This window comes from Squalius cephalus (assembly GCF_949319135.1).
Source record: "Squalius cephalus genome assembly, chromosome: 17".
In the NCBI taxonomy this organism is placed as follows: domain Eukaryota; kingdom Metazoa; phylum Chordata; class Actinopteri; order Cypriniformes; family Leuciscidae; genus Squalius; species Squalius cephalus.
This window is the reverse complement of record NC_137138.1, coordinates 36251576-36260290: the sequence shown is the minus strand read 5'-3', so window position 1 is coordinate 36260290 and position 8715 is coordinate 36251576.

The following is an 8715-nucleotide window of genomic DNA, read 5'->3' as shown; positions in this document are numbered from 1 at the left end:
ATTTCTCTGACATCATACATGTCACATGACACAACCTGGGTGTCCTGTAAAGAGCACATTCAGGACTTTTCAGAGATACCAAATGTTTGGAGGTTTCACCATGAAAACATGGTCATGGTTCTCCTTGGTCTTAAAAAATGTCTGACTTTAATTTAGTGATCAAATGTAGCATTCTTATGGAAATATGATAATATATTGTAATTATAATTTAAATTGGACTAATTTTCTAATTGTATTTCATAAAACAACATCTCAGGAAAATGTTAAGGGGTTTCAAATAAAAAAAATACTTTCTGTTACAGAACAGGGTGTTGATTTCAAACGTGTCCACTGTAGAGGACATCAGGACTTAAATCATGTTTATCAGGCATTTTGTGAGACACAACAAGTGAATATGGAAATAAATTATACATCAATATTCCTATGAAATATTAGCTATTATTATTAAAATGTTGCCAATTATTACTCCAATTATTACACTTCTTTTTTCATTAAATGTTGCTCCAAGAACACATTAATGTGCAAATTAGATACAGTGTATAGATACATTGCATTGAATGGGGATATTAATTTATGGCCATTTTACCCACATTGCATAAAGTAAAATGGTGTATCAATTCATTCCGTTATTTCTTTCATAACATAGTTGAGAATCATCTTTATACAAATTTTGGTTAAAAAAAAATCCTGAAACCCCCAAATTTATTGGTGATTGAAAAAAAATCCCATTGTTTTTGCCTACACATATAATTTCATGTCATTTTATTTTTTAAACAACTTAGTCCTGGCGTCCACTAAAGAGGATATAGCATAACATATGAATAAAATATTATTTTTCAAAAATGTTTTTTTACCATTTGTTTATTGTGCTCTAAACAATGTGATGACATGGAAAAAAACTAAATTCAAAAAACTTTTTTTTCTGGGTCTCAGGAGGATATGTTCGTGAGGTTGGTCTGGATCACTCTTAGGCCTCATTTACACTGTCAGTGAAATGTGACCCAATTCCGATTTTTTGCTAGCCTGGGTTTCCCCATGCTGCCTTGTGCACAGCGCGATTTTATTCACGCTGCTAGGCAGTCTGGCTACCATGGACCAGATTTTCGCCTCAGTTAGGGAACCAATCACAGAACGGGGAGGGAGCAGCAAGACGATGATGACATATATGCGACACACCGAAGCAGTTTGTTTATATCTATGGATCTAACATGAGACATAAAAATATATGCATATTTTTAGGAACACATCTACAAAAATATGCCTGTATTTCAAGTTGATAAAATAATTTAAAATCAACATCAGTTTATTTGTGCCCACGCGCCACGCCCTCCCAGGATCTATAACGTTACCTAGGCTACTTTCATTTTTTAAAAATTCTTCACAACCGCGCGCGCGATCTGCTTGCAGTCGTCGAGATAGATGCTGAGGAGTTGAAGAAAAGAATAGCTAGTGGAGATTGTAAAGTTGTCGACAATACGTTATCAAAAATAAAGTCCAGTGTGTGGGAGAAATTTGGAGTTATCTGAAGAAAGTATTGTGAAAGGCTTTGCTGCAAACATTTTCGTGTTGGATAGCCGCAAATGTGGAACTTCATCCCCGAGGAAGCACGCAGAAACTGTGGTAAGAAAGCAGTTCTATCGAACGGTATTTTTCATATTTAACACTGTTAAGTACAGTATGTGTGGTGTGCAGGGCGTGTTTGAACCCAAAATGGTCAGATGTAGGCTAGACAAAATTGCGTGGCATAACTTATAGTGTTGTAGCCGCGTCTGTTCGATTGGTAAAATGTGATAAAGCTACTCAGTTTTGTGGTAACGTTAGCCATGTTCTTCATGTATCGGCCTTTTGACAGCTTCGGCTGAAGTTGTCCTTGTGTTAATTGTCGTGTAATAACTTCTGTATGACCTGGCAATAAACATTTTTGTAAGTGTGTCTATAATGTGATAAGTTAGTCTAAACTGATTTTATTTCGGGTGCGGGTCGGGTGTCGGTACTATTTTAAGCGGGTCGGGTGCAGATTTTAATTAGTGCTGTTGACGGAAAACGGGTTGGGTGCGGTTTTAAGCAGTGCGGGTACAGGCGGGTGCGGATTTACAAAATCGGACCCGTGCAGGACTCTGGTGTACACATAAATCTCTGACCCATCATCTTCTTCTTTGTTGAATATCTGTCGCTCTACATACGTCATCTGGTATAATTGAAACGATTGGCTATGAGCTACGTACAGGCGCATTTGATAGACATTTGTAGCGCCCAATAAACGGCTCTGGGCATTCGTAAACCACGCCTCAAATACGAGAAAATGCACATGTGGTTCCCAGACCACGTCTCAAAGAGAAAGTGGTCTGACGTTAGCCAGGCTAATTTTTTGCTCATATGTGACACAGATCGGATGTGTTCTATGACTGTGTAAACAGGAAAAAAAACGCATGCATTTGGATATTTCGAGATCGGTTTCAGGCCTCATTCATATGTGGAAATAAATCAGATATGTGCCAATGCGACTGTCATGTAAACAGGCAGATCAGATTTTCTGAGGCATTAGGCAACGTCTCCGCGGTTTAATGACGAGAGAAACCCCGACGTGCATCTGCAAAGGGACGGATGGCCTGACGAAATGTTGTGTCGTCGTAGGAGAGGAATGTGAAAAAACGTTGACACAACATATTGTTGTACACAACAAAATGTCGGACCCACTGCTCCTCGTTAAAGCCAATATTTAAACACAATATGCTCCCACCAGTCCTGAGATCTCTCTCACACACAATAACTGAAGCATATGTGCAATGATGGCACTTTTCATCCTCCTCCGCCTCAAAATCATGGTGATGCTTGGTGAAATTTGCATATATCGCAGAGGTAGCATCAAGCATATTTTGTGTCCGCCCATCTGTGCAAGAGAATTTAACCCTTTAAGCATGTGCGATGTTTCAGATAGTATGGCAAGTGTAAACACATGAATCGGATATGGGTCACAGTTGAAAGAACGTGTAAACGGACGGTCAAAAAAATCGGATAAAGGTAACAAATCAGAATTGGGCATCAAGACCTGCAGTGTAAACGAGGCCCTAGATATACCTTATCACTGTTGAATGTCTACATGAATATAATTCTGAAGTTGTAATACACCCAGCGTTCAATTAGGCTAATTGACGTGTTTTCATGCAAAGAATAAAATTATCATTACACTGATGGTTGTTAGCTTTTTAATGATATAACCCAAAGGTACATCAGCTGGCAAACCCGGCAGTTAGGCTTAGGAGTCTATTTAAAGGGAATGATTGTGGTGGGGAGTTTAGTCAAACTATGGCAGCGATACACCGAATAGTTGTGCTAAAAGACGGTGCTGTCCACGGAGCCATTTAGTGTATGTGCACTTCAGCAAATTCAGCAGCTTCTAGATCTTGTTGGTCTGACTTTGTTGAGACAAACACAACAGTGTCAGGTCAGGACACGGACTCAAACTGCAGTTTTATTTTTCTTCAAAATAGGAAACACAAAAGCCGATCAATAATCCAGACAAGAACTCAATACAATATGAACAAATTCTGAGGAACTCCCAGGGTAGCATCCTCTGTAGATTGACAATGTCTGAAGAGCCAGAACAAGGCTGTGTAGCACAGAGGGAAGGGCTGAAGAGGCGGGGGGGCTGGAGGCTCTCAGGCAGAGAAAGAGGCGATCCACGATCGGAGACTGAGAGCGAGATCAGGGCTGAATGCAGCGGAACTGCCTGGGAAAATAAGGAGGTAGAGAAAATAAAACAAAAAAATTAAAACAAAAACTGACAGCAAAGATCCAACAAGACATGGTAGAACACAAGACAAAGCGACTGGAACTATCGCTCACACATAACTCAAACAACGATCTGGCACAAGACAACACACACGAGGGGACTAAATAGGAGATAGAAGGAATTAATTGATACTGGATCAGGTGAGGTGAGTGAAACAATAACGAGGTAATGAATGGGATAACAAGGGGACGGGATGAGACACCGCAATGACAGTGAAGCCCATGGTGAACTGTCAAAACTGTAATGAGTAGATCTATTTCACGAATTCGCATGTTAATGAAATCTGATGTAAAATTATAATGCGTATTTGGCTTGCTGTCCGGGGGGAGGGCTCCGAGCTCGGAATTCAGCCCGACACCAGAGTACTACCCCCTATGAATGTATAGACTAGGGATGCAACGGTACACGGTAAAATCCCGGACCGTTCGGTCAGCCCTGCATGGGACAATCTACCCTTGTGTCCCGCGGGACTTCGGTTTTGCCATTGTGTTCGCGCTGATCCTTTTAGTTTTTGCTTTAGGCGCCGTTCACATATCGCGCCTAAAAACGCGTAGAAAACGCTAGGCGCGCCTCATTCTCCTTTTTCCAAAGTGCTAGGGCGGTTGCGCTCCGGAGGCGTCTGTCGTTGCTAAAGCAACCATCAGCTGCGCTCCGGTTGGTTCTTGTCACGTGACCTATGGTGCGCTTGCGGCATTCTGAAAAGTTGAGAATTTTCTCCACTGCTGGGGACATCGTTAGTGCCAACCGGTCACGCCTTGCACCAGACAGTGTTGATAGACTCATCTTTTTGCACAAGAATCTCTCAATAGTGGATGAGTAAATAACATTGCACTTTGTATCCTGAATGCAGTATTTTTTTATTATATTATTTTGCTCTGCTTTTTTTTATTCAAAGCACAAGCTAATTTATGTTTGTTAAAGGTAAAAGTGCACTTTTTCTTTCACATTGATCACTTCATATACCAGTTATCAAGGTTTGGAATTGGGATCCACTTGAATATTTTGAAGTGTGTTTGTTTACATTTTGTATTTCATATAAGTGATAGTTGAAGAGGTTGTATTACTTAGTGTTGTTCAGTACAGACTAGAGTGTTAATTTATTCCATACATTGATGTTCTTCCTACTGTGACATTCTGTTTATGCTCATAAGAAAAATAAAACATATTTTTGGGATGAAATAGCAGTCTCTTTTTCTTGTGCTGATTGGATGATTACCTGAACATGCTCCTCCCGAACTTTGTTGCATAAAACTTCATTATGTGATGAGTACTGCGTTACTCCAGCAGGTGGCAGTAATGTGTTGTATAAGATGAAGTGCATTTGCTAAGGAAGAGAGTGGTTGTAATGTATATATGCTGACCCCCAATTTCCACCAACTGCGGAACGGCTGCGGATCCGCTCCGGAACGGCGGCGGAGTCAATAGGTTTCCATTAAAGTCAATGTGTGTATTTTCACTGACTGCGGAACAGCTGCGTTCCGACTCCGACGATCCGCAGCCCTCCGGAGCAGATACGCAGAGCTTCTATTTTTGCCGGATGCCGGAGAGCTCCGCAGCAATTCAGCACTTATATCGCGCAATCATATGTGAATTTGCGAGATCTCGTGGGTCCTTGTGACCTCAGCTGTCAGTCATGGCCGCAGCCGTTCCACAACCAATCCGGACCTGGTGGGTATTGAAGGATGATGGAGCACGGAGCCGACACGCAGCGGAGCCGATCCGCAGCCGTTCTGCAGTTGGTGGAAATCCGGGGTGAGTGTTCCACGTGGAATAAAAACGCCAGTATCAGTCATTCCTTTTCTCTTTATTTGATGTCTCTTGAAATACAAAAACTAACCCACATGCTCCAAACAAACACAAACACACGACCGAGACCGGGAAAGGACGGACAGATCAGCCCAGGGACATGATCATGACAGACGGATCTCTCAGTCCTGAATTCAGCTGCTGGCGGTTCTCCTCTCTCTGTCTTTATTCTCCGCCATAGTCACTGTTGATTATATGTTGTAGATGTTATATGTATTTGTTGAGTAGGTCATCCAATAACAGAAATGACAGATTTACACCAATAATGTGACGCGGCTGCTGGGCAATCTGGTTGTGGAGTAAATGAAGACACTATGGCAAAAATATATGATAATGTAAATTACCCTTACAAAGGCGTGTGAAGGTACACTGCCAGTTACTGTAGCGGGTTGAGGCATGATACGTTTGGGCATGAGGCCGTGGGTTCGTGCACTCGTTTCAAAATTATATCAAATATCCAGGGTTGGATTTTATTTTGAAATTTGGATTATTTTTTATAAAATCATGAGCCTGATAAATGCAATTTCCACTATTTCTGAAGTGCTTCTTTTATAAAGAACACCGCTATCTCACATAATGCAGTGAAGCTGTCCCTGCATGAGTGAATAATTGATTCTCGAGCCGTCGATATCAGCAGATTCAGCAGCATCGCCACGGACAGCACTGGGTAACGTCACACGTAAGAAGGTTTATCTTAAGCAATCTCCTAAGGTATAGTTCAGGAAACACGCCTAGAAATGGTACACCTTTAGTTAAGTTATACCTTTAGAGTCTTTGTAGCGCGCTAAGAGACAAGGTTATCCAGCCCTGTATTATAGTGGATATTGCACCCTTGCCAGAGGCGAAGCTACATTGAGTGTGGGCCCTAGGCAACATTAATTAATGAGGCCCTTCTAAAAGTTTTGTTAATATATCTTTGTTACCAAAAGACATAATACAACAAACAAAAAAATAGTCAAAACACATCTAATGGAACATAAAATTGTAACACCTGATTTTAAAATAATGTTGTTGATGCTACATAATTAAGGGACCAGAGACTTTCTCATTTCAATGAGCCACGTGTATTGCACCACAAATCAACATACAGTCAGTAACTCACAATGTACATATAGTTACACAGTTGCATGGGAATAATCAAACAGTTCAGTTCAGACTTCTGTAGCAGTGTCTTTGGCTACTCAAGGTTTAGTCTTAGGTTCCTCAAACGAGGGAAAAAAGCAAGACCGCATTAGTGAGCAAGCTTCTCCATGTGGTTAACACATACTTCCTACTCCATACTTCTTCTCTTACCCTTTTATGCTACTAGGCATCTCACTGGCTAGAGCGCCCCTAGTGGCAGGATTAAATAACACACTCCCTGAAAGCTAATGGGACAAAATGTAACCGTAAAACTGTTACAAAATGTTTATTTTATTAAAGTGCTTATTTTTAAACAAAATGTCAATCTTTATATTTATACTAGAAAATGCAATACAATCTTCAAGATACATATTTATAACGGATTATCATTTTAAAAACGGTGCTTTGAGTGCTGATGACAGGAACAAGCAAATTAATATTTATTATTTTTTATTTATAATTACAAGGACTGCATGTGAACAGGGCAGGCTTCTCTGCTGATGAAATAGAACAAAGAACAGTTATTGATCTTATGTATGGATGTACAGTATACTCACAATAAAAACAAAGTGTTGTGCTTTTTGCCAAATAAAGAAAAATAAACATGATGCGAGTTCTGCCTTCTCTCTGTCAGTGAAGTCCATTCTGAAACGCATCCGAAAATGAACTATAACTCAGTGAATACTCAGTCAAACAGTCTCACAGGCACACAGGTATGAAGCTTGAATTCTCTTCTTTTAAATGAAGTAATTTATATAAAAAACAAATATTCTCAGTTTATGTAATATGTATGAAAAGAGAGAGATGTCAGTCGTTCTCATCTCAGCTCATTAAGTTTTAATGTGACCCCGCCCACGGAGCGCGCGCTATTCAAACGCAAATGATCTGAGGCATCCATGCAAACCTGTGAATGCCCACATCAGCTGGATAACACACACCGCGATTAACCAGAGTCATGTACTTTACGACGCTGTAAGGAATAATACTATCTTAATAATAATCCTGGAAAATTTACCTCAGAAGTGCTGGAAGTTTCATTTCGAGGAGCAACGGATCCAGCTGAGGAATAGGTCAGTTCTATATTTGCTTTGTTTTAATCGCAATAGTGTGTGTAAGCAAAATGACTGTTTAAATATGAATCACGTTTCTGTGTGAATGAATGAACGCACAGATGTGCGCTGTTGTGTAGCTACTACAGCTGGCAAAAATACTGTTTAAATATGAATCGCGTTTTTGTGTGTGAATGAATGAACAGCTTTTACCAAACTCTATTGCTATACTGAGATGAGTAAAAATTGACTAGAAAAATCGGATAGATTATAAAGTTTTTACTGTAAAATACAGCCACATCAAATAAGCTTATAATGTTGCCAATTTCTGCTCATATATATATTATGTTTTGTCAAAAATAAAGTCATCAACTAAGATGTTATTATAGTGTTTGTTCCAATCTAGGCTATATTCAAACTAATGAATCCTTAACTTTGAAATACGTATGATCAAATGTATACTTTAGTTTTTACAAAGAAAGATTACACTGGAAATATTGTTAAAATTTTAATTGTTGTTGTAATTGTTTTATAAAGTTTTAAAGTAATTGTTACTGCATGGCGTAAAGAGATATTAGACAACCTTTTTAATAAAATATATATAAAAAATAATATAAAATAATATAAAAAATATATACAAGGATAGATGTAAACAAAAGGTCAATATAAGCCTTCTCTTTAAATTATTTTTATTGTGTTTTATTAGTGACACATTTGGGTAGAGAATATATTCCAAAACTTTCTGAAAATACAATATGAGAACAATTAACTGCACAATTACTAGAAATGTTTACATTGGATATTATACAATTTGCAAGCACAATTTGTGAAAAACAACAAAAACAACAACTGTGTTTCCAACTGTGAACCAATTTTGTATTATATATATATATATATATATATATATATATATATATATTGTCCTTGCATTCTTTCTTGTCCTTG